Source organism: Takifugu flavidus, chromosome 7 (assembly GCF_003711565.1).
Source record: "Takifugu flavidus isolate HTHZ2018 chromosome 7, ASM371156v2, whole genome shotgun sequence".
NCBI lineage: Eukaryota > Metazoa > Chordata > Actinopteri > Tetraodontiformes > Tetraodontidae > Takifugu > Takifugu flavidus.
In genome coordinates this window covers 1,415,540-1,428,907 of record NC_079526.1, presented here as the reverse complement: position 1 = coordinate 1,428,907, position 13,368 = coordinate 1,415,540, and the positions used below count along the sequence as shown (strand labels likewise).

Genomic DNA, 13,368 nt, shown 5'->3' with positions numbered 1-13,368 from the left:
TGGGGAGGGTCCACAATGCTCGAAGGCAGGTCCCCAGTTAATCACAGGGCCCTATATGAGCATTTATGGGTTCAGTGCAGGGGCACCTCAGCAGTGCTCTGATGGTTTTCTGGCACCTTCCCCTACTACCAGAACACCTTCCATGTTTTGTCTGCCCTGGGTATCAAACCCAGAACATTAATAAATGTTCTGAGACCTTAACAACTGCAATATAACATTCCACAAAGGCTGCTGTTACAACCTCCCTCTGATGGTGCTAAGAGTGATAAGAAAGCATAACACACAATCATAAGGTTGAGTCAACGTCTTGTGCCAAATTGAAGATGTAATTATATAAAAGATGGAGGCTTAAAAGGAAGTTTAAAGAGAGGCCAACCAAAGAAAATCAATAAGAAACACTAAATGAGCTCTAGCTCTGTCCCAGATGCTCAACAGCAATATCTCGATGAAGAAAGTGAGAAAGGCTTGGAGTGGGCCCCCACCTCACCTAGTGTTTCTGGACACAGACAAGCTACATGATGCAGATGTAGAGGTACCCCAGGCTTCCTTAGCACCTGTCTGCCACCACAAACATGAACAAGAAGCTGTAGTCTCACACAACAATAAAACAGCTGCCAGAAAGTCTGAGAAGCAGGCAAGCAAAAACAGCTTATTCTGAGCCTCCCTTCTATGCCCTGATCCAATGGAGATGAGACAGGGCCTCAGCAATGATGATCCAATGAGCTCTCCTGCAGCTCACGTGCAGCCCAACACAAACACCTGGAAGGAAATTAAAAGAGACAGAGAGTCAGAGAGAGGGAAGAGAGAAAGAGAGGGGGAGAGGCAGATTCAGCAATAAAACCCTCCTCTACCTTCTTTCTACGGCTTAAATACACCACCATCTTGGCCTGCCCTAAAACAAAGTTTAAAACCTGACACGTGTGCTTCTGAAGACCTGTGTATCTAAAACCAAAAATAAAATACTGCTTGTTATAACATTCCCCAGACCATGAAAAATAATCTTGTAGAAATAAAAACAATGGTGAAAGATGCTGACATTAATAAAAACAGTGAAAGAAAAACAGTCTCTCTGTGGTCACAAAAGGGGCACTTGTCTTCCACCGTTTCATTAATGGTTGACAAGAATGAGTTTACTGGGAAGATGCTATGTAGGACTCTCCAGTGGAGGTCTCTTAGAGAGTGGAGGCTTGTACAGCACCCTCCACTGAGGCCTGCAGTCTGGAGCCAGGCCAAAGTATCTTCTCCAGGGTGTGTCAGTTCTCTGGTTCAGTCTGCGCCTGTTCGTGGTCTTCCCCAGCATCTTGTACAATGTTTTCCCCAATGGATCCAGTGCCAGGAAAATGGCAGGAGATGGTTTCTCCTCTACCACCGTGGTTGTGGGTGAGGTCGGAAGCAGAAGGTCATGGCACGAAAGCTTGGTTTTCCAGTGGTCCAGCAGCTGTTGCACAGTCCTCTGTGAAAGTAATCCCTGCTGGGCAGCAAGGTCAGAGGGGTCATCCATCTGAAGGCCCATAAACGCCACAACCTAGCCCTGTGTGACAACTCTAGCAGTCACCATCTTCCTGGATATCAACTCCCCCGCCCAGCTGGGAAGTTCCAACTTGGTCCCCCATAAAACCAGCTCTTGCAGGAGCCAGTACAGCGATTAAGCCTGCTCCCTCTTTTCTTTAACCAACATGTCACACACCTTAAAAACACCCTTATAAAAACAAGGCAGAGGAGATGCACTCATTTCTGATGTGTTCATTAGAAATAGATTAAAATCTTGACTAAAGCCATGAAGATGCTGCAGGATACAGCGGGACAACGGTCTCCACAGAGTGTCTTTTGGCCCAGTAAATAAACACTGCAAGAACTATAGACGAAAAGTAGCACTACTACTTTTCAAGTGGACCAAACCCTGACCCCCTCATATTTAGGGAGGAAAATAACAATCTGTGGAATCCAGTGGAGCTTGTCCCAAAATCAACTAAAACCTACTGACTCTGGCTAAGGAGGCGAGCCGGAGGGTCAACGCACATCATCCTGTGCTACAAGGAGGAGGAGACCAGATTATTTGCAATTAGTGTCCCACTAAATGATGTCCCCTAAAGGACATCTTTGGGAGAAGCCACCTCCACTTCTCCAGCCGACCTTTAACTCTCTCAAGGGAGTCTTGCCAGTTCTTTCCCATGAACTTCTCCTTCCCCAGGAAGACCCTAAGGAAGCGAAGTCGTCCTGTCTTCCACTTCCAACTTGTAAACACATGATCAAAACCTTTTGGAATAACCTGAGGTGTCACTCCCTCTCCCTCTCCTCTCCTCTCCTCTCCTCTCCTCTCCTCTCCTTTTCCTTCTCCTCTCCCCCTCCCTCTCCTCTCCTCCTCCTCTCCTCTCTCCTCTCCTCTCCTCTCCTCTCTCTCTAGCCAGCCGGCCATCAGCAGGAGGGTCCCCCAACATTAGCCTAGTCCTGAAGGTTTCTTCCTGTTAAAGGGGAGTTTTTCCTTGCCACTGTTGCTTGTCTGGGGTTAGGCCCTGGGATTCTGTAAAGCGCCTTGAAACAATTTTGATTGTAAAAGACGCTGTATAAATAAAGATTGATTGATTGGTTGATTAGTTGATTGATTGATTGATTGATTGATCGATTGACTGATTGACTAACATCCTCAAACCATTTTCAAATATTTCTTTAAAATGTTATTCCTCTGCTATTGGATTGGAAAAATTCATTGTATTAAAATCCATAATATTTTCTAAAATAACAATTGATTACCTAATCATTGTCTCCAAAATGTCCTCATTGCTCAAGGTACAACATCCTTTTTTTTATTTATAAAAGAATACGGACAGAGACATGCTACTTTTTTCACAGCATAAACTTCAAGGTAATTTTACAGGGTCGTTGGTGCGTTACTGCAGGAACCTCCCCGACAACTATTTACAGGAACTTTTACGGGACCTAACCAAGTCTCTGCTCTAGGTTATGTCCTGGATGGAGCTTAAGGTTTACTCAGCACTGATTTGCTAAAGCTAGCATTAGCCTAAGAGACAATGCACCTAGCATTTGCCAGGAATCTCTGGCAGTGGAAATACACCTTTAGTAATCTAAGGCATGAAAACATCCTGAAAATATTTTGAAATGACCCTTTTTGTCCTACGTAATGTTGAAAGAATGTGTTCAAAATAACATGATGTAATCAAGACCTGAACAATATTTTAATTTTTAAAAATCATCCTTTGTGAATATCTTTCCTTTGTTGTTCCTTTGTCATGTGATATGGTAATTTTTTATTCTTTTTTTGTAATCGCTGACCTCACCAACATTCCAAGAGCATCTTTACATCATCACATCTTCAACATTCTATCTTTGTTAAAATTTAACAAAGTAGGAACATTAATGTAAATAATGAACATAATTATACTCTGAATGTTAGATTAAAATGTTTTTTTTTTTAAAGATTAACGGAACATGTCGACAATGCTAAAAAGCACTTTCACATCCTGGAATGGGCAGAATTTTCAGCATCGTGTGAACTACATATTTTGGAGTTCTTGATAGAGTAGTTTAGTAGAGTAGCATATTTTGTTTTGGTGGTCAGACCTGCCCACACTATGCCTTTCATGCTGATGAGATGAAAATCTCTGTTGGCAAGCACATCTGGATCTGGATCTTTCTCCAACAAATATGTTGAGTGGGTAATGGTTATTTAACATTCAATCATGAGGATTAGAGATGTACTCATCAGTCTCATATAGGAGGAGGGTCAACTTCATTCCCACCCACTCTGCCAATAATATTCTGCTCTCTGTCCTTATAAAATGTGTAGTTGTTAGCAGTTTTCACCGTTTACCGACTAGAAATTCTGATCAGTACATTAAGGTGCAGCTTCCTGGTTTAATTCCCATATAACACTATGGGGTGATGTGGTTTCACTCACAGTTTGTCGGGTAGAAACAATAAGAGCACGTTGTGCACTTTCTTTGGGAACCCCATCAGAGTGGAAAGAACCTTGATGCTCTATTGATCCACTCAATGCCAGTTGTTATTCTGTCACCTCCCACTTTCTCTCTCCATCTTGTCTTCCATGGCTGCCAAATTCAGGCTACCTTCATACTGGCTCAACTGGCTGAGATCCTCCAGCTCCTGTGGTGCCCTAGGGTATAATCAAATAACTGCCGCAGAGATGGAGTGTACCAGACCCTATCCAGGGTCCTCACAAAAATACAAACACCCTTAAGGGATTAGTTACTGGAGCAGCCTGGGTTTTGGCTTTTAAAACATAATTTATTGAACCAGGTAGAAAATACAGGCAATTAATCAAAAACCTTTACCAACATGTGCCGGATTTGTAAGTTTGAAGAAGATGAAAGGCTCGGAAAAAGCCAGAAATTGTGTAGGGCAATAACCAGGGGTGGTTTTTAGTTGTGAAGACACTCTGAACCCCAACAATGACATTCTGCTATCAAGAACTGTGCCTAAAATGGAGCATTTAAGTTTACACTTGTTAACTCCTCCTGCTGCCAATTAACAGTAACTTAACTTTTAGTGCCTTGTTCTTAAGTAGAACATGTTATCCTTAACATTATTGGTGCTACTTTGAAGTAAACATGTTTGAGGCTCTAGTAGATTAAAATCCCGGATGATTTGGCTTCAGCTACGGAGTCAGATTAGAGTAACAGCTGTCAGATATCAGTTCAAAATAAACCCATCCCACTTTCCTGGCTGAAGAAATTAATGAGAAAAGAAAAAACGTCAGGTTTGCAGCAATCAATGTAGGTACATATAGATCAAAGGAAAAAAGGGAAAAGTTCAGCACGAGGAGGAGAACCCCAACCATCAAATCAAAATCAAATCAATCTTTATTTATATAGCGTCTTATACAATCAAAATTGTTTCAAGGCGCTTTCCAGAATCCCAGGGCCTAACCCCAGACAAGCAACAGTGGCCTTTAACAGGAAGAAACCTTGAGCAGGACCAGGCTCATGTAGGGGGACCCTCCTGCTGATGGCCGGCTGGGTAGAGAGAGAGGAGAAGGGGGAGGACAGGTAGAGTGTAGAATAGGTAGGAGAGGAGAGGAGAGGAGAGGAGAGGAGAGGAGAGGAAAGGAGAGGAGAGGAGAGCAGAGGAGAGGAGAGGAGAGGAGAGGAGAGGCACAGAGCACAGAAACACACACAAAAATACACTATACAATGGGTCAGCGGGGCCGGAGGTTGTCATGCAGCTCCGAAGGCAGCGATACCTGTAAATAAATAGAGGGGGGGAAGCAGAAAAACTACACAGGAATCATCATAACTAGTCTGCTTGATGAGGAGGAGGAAAGGAGAGGAGAGGAAACCATGACCCAGTGGGGTGACAGAGGCCTGTCAGGTGATCATGTTTCCGGACTCTGGCAGCCTTGGCCTATAACAGCATAGCTAAGATGTGACCTAACGATTAGACGACCCCCTAAGTATGATAATTTGTCTGTCTAAGATAGTAACTGGAACTACAGAATTCACAACAATAAGCTTTTTCACAGAGGTAGGTTTTAAGTTTGATCTTAAAAGTAGCGATGGAGTCAGCCTCCCGTACCTGTAAAGGGAGCTGGTTCCATAGCAGGGGGGCCTGGTAGCTAAATGCTCGGCCCCCCATTCTACTCCTAGAAACTCTGGGACCACAAGTAGACCAGCATTCTGAGAGCGGAGCGGTCTATTGCGCTGATAAGGTATCACTAGCTCCTCCAGGTAGGATGGAGCTAGGCCTCTGAGGACCTTGTAGGTCAAAAGAAGGGTTCTTATTCTACATTTAACGGGCAGCCAATGAAGCGACGCCATTACAGGAGTTATGTGATCTCTTTTGTCAATACCTGTCAGAACTCTGGCTGCAGCATTTTGGATCAACTGGAGGCTTCATAAAGAATTGTTTGGACACCCTGATAATAAAGAATTACAATAGTCCAGCCTGGAAGTAACAAAAGCATGAATTAACTTTTCAGCATCGTGCCGTGTCAGTAGCTTCCTAATCTTTGTGATGTTCCTCAGGTGAAAAAAGGCACTTCTAGAGACTAATTTAATGTGTGAGTTGAAGGAGAGATTTTGATCAAAAGTTACTCCTAGATTCCTCACAGAGAGACTAGATGTTAATGAGATACCATGTAGAGTGATCATATGATCTAATCTATCCCTGAGAGGTTCAGGACCAAACACCATGACCTCAGTCTTTCCTGAGTTAGGGAGGAGGAAATTTGAAGACATCCAGGACTTTATGTCTTTAAGACAGGTCTGGAGCTTCACTAACTTCTCTGTCTCCTTTGGTTTCATGGATAAATAAAGCTGAGTGTCATCAGCATAACAATGAAAATTTATCCCGTGCTGCCAAATAATGTTCCCTAAGGGAAGCATGTACAAGGTGAAGAGGATTGGTCCAAGTACAGAACCTTGAGGAACCCCATGGCTAACCCTAATGTATGAGGAGGGAACACCATGGACATGAGCAAATTGCTATCTATCAGATAAATATGATCTAAACCAGTCTAGTGCTGTCCCTTTAATCCCAATGACATGTTCCAGTCTATGTAACAGGATGCTGTGATCAACTGTATCAAAAGCAGCACTGAGGTCCAGCAGAACCAGCATAGAGACCAGTTCATGATCTGAAGCTATGAGAAGATCATTAGTAACTTTAAGAAGGGCTGTTTCTGTGCTGTGATGGGCTCTAAAGGCTGACTGAAACATCTCAAACAGGCTGTTTCTCTGCAGGTGCTCCAGTAACTGAGTCACTACAACCTTCTCTAGAACTTTAGAGATAAAAGGAAGGTTGGATATTGGCCTATAATTTGCTAATACGTCAGGATCCAGTGATGTTTTTTTAAGCAACGGCTTAATCACTGCCACCTTGTAGGACCGGGGTACATAACCTGACACTAAAGAACCATTGATCTGGTCCAGGATAGAACTGCCTATCAATGGTAAAACATCCTTCAACAGGTGTGTTGGGATGGGATCTAAAAGACACGTGGTGGACTTGGATTTCTGAATTAGCGATGACGCCTCAGAAAAACATATAGGGGTGAAGGAGTTTAAGGGCTCGTTGGAGAACCTGTATGTTCCCACAGTCAGCACATCTGGTGATGGTCCAGTTGTTGGGATGGCCTGGTTAGCTTTCTCTCTGATAGCTAGAACTTTATCAGTGAAGAAGCTCATGAAGTCTTCACCACTAAGGGAACACCATGAAAAAGCTTCTTTTCATCTTGTTTCAACAAATCTGACCACCGGTGTGTATGTCAGTGAATTTATTCTGGTTAACTGCTTGACGCATGAACATGCACATTTTAATCAGATCAACTTATTTTAAATCAATGTAAACACTCAAATGGAAATTGTTTTTAATCAGACTGTAGAAAACTGCACGTGTAAATATGGCTACTGTCCTATAAAGATGGAACAAAGTAAAAATGCTAAAACAACTGCTAAACCACTCTTTTTTTGGTGGCTAGTATGTCATTTAAAAAGGGGATATTTGATATGAGCATCTCTGATTGAATGATTATTCAGAGTTCAGTTAAAGTTTGAATTTTTTTTTAACCTTCTAGTATGTACGTCCCTTGTGCACATGTAAGAGAGCTTCAAAGGGAAAGGTTATTAAGAAAAAGAGACACTTTAACTGGGATATACCCATTTTTACTGCATAATAGGCCAGAAACTCCTCTAGATGGTTAATACCAGCTCCACTGCAGATGAGTCCAATGAGAGGACGAGAGGTGAAGAAAAACATCACACAGAGCCATAGCATGGAGATGATAAAAAAAATTCTACCAAGATAATGATGAAGGTCAACGGAACTACCCCTTAAGAAGCCATGGAAAACTATGAATTTTACAAATGATGCACTGGAAATATTTATAGGTGACGATGACCAACAAACTGACCTCTTCGGCACGAAAATATTGGAATTTATATAAAAAGTGATTTTTATATAATTAGCTACATTGCCGATAGATGTCAGTGTTTATTGGGTATATTTTCTGAAGAAGAGTAAATTGTACATATATATCTTGTATTAACAGCTAGTAAAAACGTGCTTCGTACATCCCTGAAGCTTTGTTTGTCTGTCGTCACCCTTCATATGCTTGACTTAAGTTGCCAAATATATGATCAGTTTCAGAGAATTTATTTGGATGTTGCACACTTTTTTAATGTAGCTACAAGTCAACTATGTTAACTAATGATATATAAAAAATAAATAAAATCTCTTCCTCGCCCACCTTGGCGGTGCTTCCTTCAGGCTCGGGATTCACACATACTGGCTTAAGAAAATGACTGCACTCCTTGAATGCCTGGTAGCACAGATGAACCAGCTGCTAACATCAGGAAACCACCCAGAGTGGATAACCCAGTGCTGGACAGTCCTCAAAATGAAGGACCCCCAGAAGGGCACAATGCCATCCAACTACTGGCCCATAACCTTCCTTAAAACTCCTATCAGGCATCATAGTGGCTGAGGTCAGTAAGCACATGGATCAAAACATGAGCAGAGCACAGAAAGGTGCTCAAAAGAACTCTACTGCCTGTCAGAAAAGACCCTAAAGATGACTGAATCCTAACATAGCCCCCTTCCTCACCTGACTTAGACCCTATTGAGACCCATTATTAAAGGTGAGGAGAGACAACTCACCTCTATGAACAGCCTCACTGGGGCTGTGGTTGATCAACAGATCCAGAAACAGACTGCATTAATGTAAGACTCATGACACTAACTGGAAAGATGTTTGGTGAAATCATCTATAAATATTTCCTGAAATATTTAAAGTGTTCATTTGTAATTTTAAATTAGTTTTATTCTTCCGCTAATATAAATCATACAAGATCTGAATAACTTTTTTTTTTTTTTCATTTATCTGCATAATAATCCTACTATTATTCATAGCTACCTCATACATGTGCATACAACAATATTCTCAAGTCAAAACGTGGTTTTCCTCAAAAGAAATACTTGAGTTTTAGCATCAAGTTATAATTTGAATTGATTCACTTGATTTATAAAAAAAATAATAATAAAAAGACGGTGTAAAGTTGGTGTACAGTCAGAAAGAAAAATTGTGTCAAACCTTTGGAGACAGAAGAAAAACAGCTATTGTGTTATGTGACAGTCTCCCATTCTCTTCTGTTGTTGCTCAGGCCAGCAGTCTGTTGTCAGAGGCCCACTTTACTTCTGAGCTACCAGAAACTCTGGACCCACTCTTCAAGTTCCATGAGACCATTGCTAAAGTAAGTCACATGCACCGATCAGTCCCAACATTTCAACCACTGACACTAACTAGCTTGTCCCCGTGGCACCTGGGAGAGAAGAAATGGGGTACTTCTTGTCAAAGTGACAGGTTGACCTTTCCCTGAACCCGCCCACATCTGTTCCCCCCCCCCCCCCCCCCCACCTCCCTTCCCCGCCTTTCCCGCCTTTTTTTAATAAGGGCAACAGTTACAAAACAGTTTTGCCATAGTCCTGGCATAGCCATCTGTGGACAACATGAGTAGTTCTACATCCTTGATTGGTGAGACGGCTGTGACCGTTATAAGAGAATTGTGTGGAAAAGTAGTTGAAAAATCCACGGTGTTTGTACAGCGTTCTCAGGCGTCACCTTCTGAGCCTTTGCAGCAAGAATGGTCTTTGGAGCCTTATAGTCAAACAGGGAGTTTTGGGTATGTGTTCCGTTACAAGACGGGGGAGCTGATTCTCTATCAGCGGGAAGAATCTTCCAGTGAGGGGCCTATGTTGTCGGCTACGATGTCTTCCAATGACTGGGGTGTGTTGAAACTGATCAAACCGAGAATGGTGTGTGTGACTGAAGAAGGCTGTGAAGAAAGAAACAACACAGAACAGAAACCTTCCACAGAACAAACATTTGTGAGCATTTGGTTGACGAAAACCTCAGGTACGGGAAGATGGTTCTATCGTGCTAGCTACAAGATGCAGATGGAAGAGATGTCAGGGAAACCGAGACAGTATTTTGTCTTGGATCTTTTTAGCTCAGACTGTGGGGTTTTCAGCAACGTGTTGACTCTACCTCTTGCAGCATGGATCGAAAAGATGCATGAAATGGATGATAAAATCACAAAATTTTTTCACCATTGTCGTCTTTGGAACAACACTGTGGTGACGAAAAAAAGAGTCCTCCCTCGTGTAAGCCCACACCCATATCTCAAATGTATAAAAGACGTTCGTCTGAACCATACGTTACCCACTACCGGAGTGAAACACTAAGGAGAGCATGTCTACCAACAGAAGCGTCAAGAGCGGATCTGACAATCCGAGCAATTCCTATCTGTGGGATGAGGATGAGACACAAGCGGAACGCCCTCAACGTCGGCTTCGGCCTCGCAGGCTGGACTTTGACTCACTCATCCAACGCTTGGATCCCACGGATTCTAAGGAGTCTCTCACTCCTTGGCTAAGCCCTCCACCAACCCCACCCCTCGGACGCTCGGCATCGGATCCTGGGGTGTCCAGTCCTCACTCACCCTCACTGACACCACCCGTCAGAGACTCAGCATCACTTCCAGAGCTGTCCGAGTCTCTTCTCCAAGGCAGAGATCCTGCGCCGTCTCCGGCTTCTTCATGTCCAGGTTCTCCAATCTCTGTGAGCGGTGTGGAGAGTCTTTCACGCTCAACAACCCCTGATCTGCCTTTGCCCGACGACGCATCGGATCTCCCCGGGGGTGTATGTAACGGTGCTGACCAGCTTGACGGCTGGGCATCTGAATTCTTTGGTCTGGTAAAAAAAGGTGTTCTTCATCTACTTAGCGTCGTCCTGGACCTGTACAAGGGTGAGGTTTGCAACGGATGTCGGATTGACCACCCCAGCCAGTGCCAACACCAGTGTTTGGATGTGATCGAACCGGGTTTCTACCGCAACAACTTTTACATGTTGATGAAAAGACTCTACACACCCAAGTTCATTCCTGCTATTCAAAATTTCCTGAAAGCGTGCGGTGTCAACGCTGACTACGTGAAAGTCAAGATCGCCGCAGAGACCCTTTTGTTCGAGCTGAAATCCAGCGAATTAATCTACACTCCCATCCAACAAATGTACGAGAGTATCGCCGACAACGACAGCGAGATTAAACAGGAACATCTGGACACGGTGACTCAGTACTGGACTGAAAACACTTATATCTGAAAACACCATTTTCAGATATAAAATGGGGAGCTTCTGGGGAAAAGTTGTAAACGATGTAGAAGGTGTCAAGATCCAATTGATCAAGGGTCAGATAATAAACATCTTGTACCAGGCTATTGAGAACAAAACGGCTTCAAACAAAAACATCTTGCTGGAAAAAACCAGAACGTGTGCAGGACCCGCACTTTGGGAAGAGATGGTAAATGACACGATGCTTATGAGCAAATCTGGATTGTCGGATTGTTTTAAAGTAATTTTTAAAGAACTGTCCAACGATGTTGTAAAACCATGTCATATGATAGCCTTTTATGCTTTGCTCATTGATGTGACCAGCAGACTTGTGCAAAACAACCATTCTGTAAGCATCTTGGAAGAACTTGGAAAATTACACGATGATATCTGCCTCAGTCTAGATCATAAAGTCTTAACTCAAACTCTATTGATGATAACGCATTGGTCTTGGACTAGTTTTTGACTATCTGTACTTTCACATTACAAATGTTACAAATGTATTTGCTCATGTTACTCACAAAATGTATTTACTCATGTTACTCACAAAATGTGTATGCTAAAGATTTCTTAACAGCTAATAAAAAAATAAATACCTCTCAAACGAGCATCCCTTCTCATTCTGTTTTCAACATGTCTGAGACACGCTTCATGGAAAAAGTGTACTATGATCCCGCGCATCCCGGTAGCCTCGGTGGTGTAGAGCGGCTCCATAAGGGGGTGCAAGAAGAAATGGGAAAGACGGTTCCTCGAGAAAATGTTAAAACATTTCTACAGGGACAGGACGCTTACACTCTACACAAACCGGCCAGGATACATTTTCCAAGAAACAGGGTTTTCGCCCCCCGCCCTTTAAACCAATTTCAAGCGGACCTGTGCGATATGCAAGCCCTGTCGGAGCATAATGACGGATATAATTATTTATTAACGGTCATAGACATATTTTCCAAAAAAGCTTACGTCAGGGCTCTGAAGAGAAAATCAGCGGCTGAGGTGGTAAAGGCGTTTGAATCCATTTTTGAGTCAAGTCAGACGCCTGAAAAAATACAAACTGATGCGGGGAAAGAATTTTTTAACAAGAGTTTTGAAGCTTTGATGAGAAAACACAATATCGTTCATTTTTCCACCGCCAGCCACCTTAAGGCCTCTGTGATTGAAAGATTTAATCGTACATTAAAAGGTAGAATGTGGAGATATTTTACAGCAAACAACACTCTGCGATACACCGACGTCTTACAAGACTTGGTGAAAAGCTATAATCACAGTTATCACAGCAGTATCAAGATGAAACCCGCTGAGGTAACCTCGGAGAACACTTTTAAAGTGTTTCAAAACTTGTACGGTAAATCTGAAAACCGACGGAAGGTTGAAACCAAGATGAATTTCAAGAAGGGGGACCTAGTTAGAATTTCAAAACTGAGAGGAGTGTTTGATAAAAAATATGAACAGAGTTTTACGAACGAGGTGTTTACGGTATCTGAACGCATCCCTCGCGACCCTCCAGTGTACAAGTTAAAAGATTACGATGGAGAATCCATCCAAGGGTCATTTTATGAGCCAGAGCTACAAAAGGTAACGATGGGGGAAGACAGACTTTTCCACGTAGAAAAGATTCTGAAGCATCGCGTCGTCAGGGGTGAAAAGCAAGTCTTTGTAAGTTGGAAAAACTGGCCGGAGAAATTCAACAGCTGGATCTAAGCCGCAGATTTAAAGAACGTATAAAAATCAACTCGCGATCGCAACGGATATCATTTCATCATGTACGGTCCAAAGGACGAGGTTTTTTTTATTACCCTACCCTCCAACGCCAGCGTCGATGTTTTTAAAGAAAACACGAGTTCCAGTTACCGCGTGGATTTGCCTCAACATATCGATTTAGAGGGAAGCTGGGAAGTAGCTTTAACGCAGATTTCATACCCGCACACCTTTTATCACCTTTATCAGGAGGATGCCTACTTTTACTGGAGGGAAAAACCTCAAGAACCGGCCACGGAGAGCAAGGTGCATCGTCAAGAGATGAGAGAATCATATTTCAACGGCTTCTCAGCCTTTAGATTCGAGATGGACGGACAATTTAGAAGAATAAAGTCTGATATTTACCTCGTCTATGACAGTCTTTCGAAAAGATTTGATTTCCAATCGGGAGGTAAAACCCACGTACTCTTCGAAGGACCCCTGGCATATTTGATGGGTATGAAATCAGGGGAATGGTTTACGTTTGACCAAAG

General features: G+C 42.8%; 1 protein-coding gene across 1 annotated transcript in view; it reads left to right on the top strand.

Annotated features, from left to right (window-relative positions):
• The first annotated feature begins 8,943 nt into the window (after positions 1-8,943).
• Positions 8,944-13,368, top strand: part of LOC130528417 (inactive N-acetylated-alpha-linked acidic dipeptidase-like protein 2) — a 54,740-nt gene continuing 50,315 nt past the window's right edge. Inside the window, exon 1 of the mRNA XM_057037746.1 lies at positions 8,944-9,224. The gene's annotated coding sequence lies outside the window, so the exon portion shown is untranslated. The remainder of the gene's footprint in view (positions 9,225-13,368) is intronic.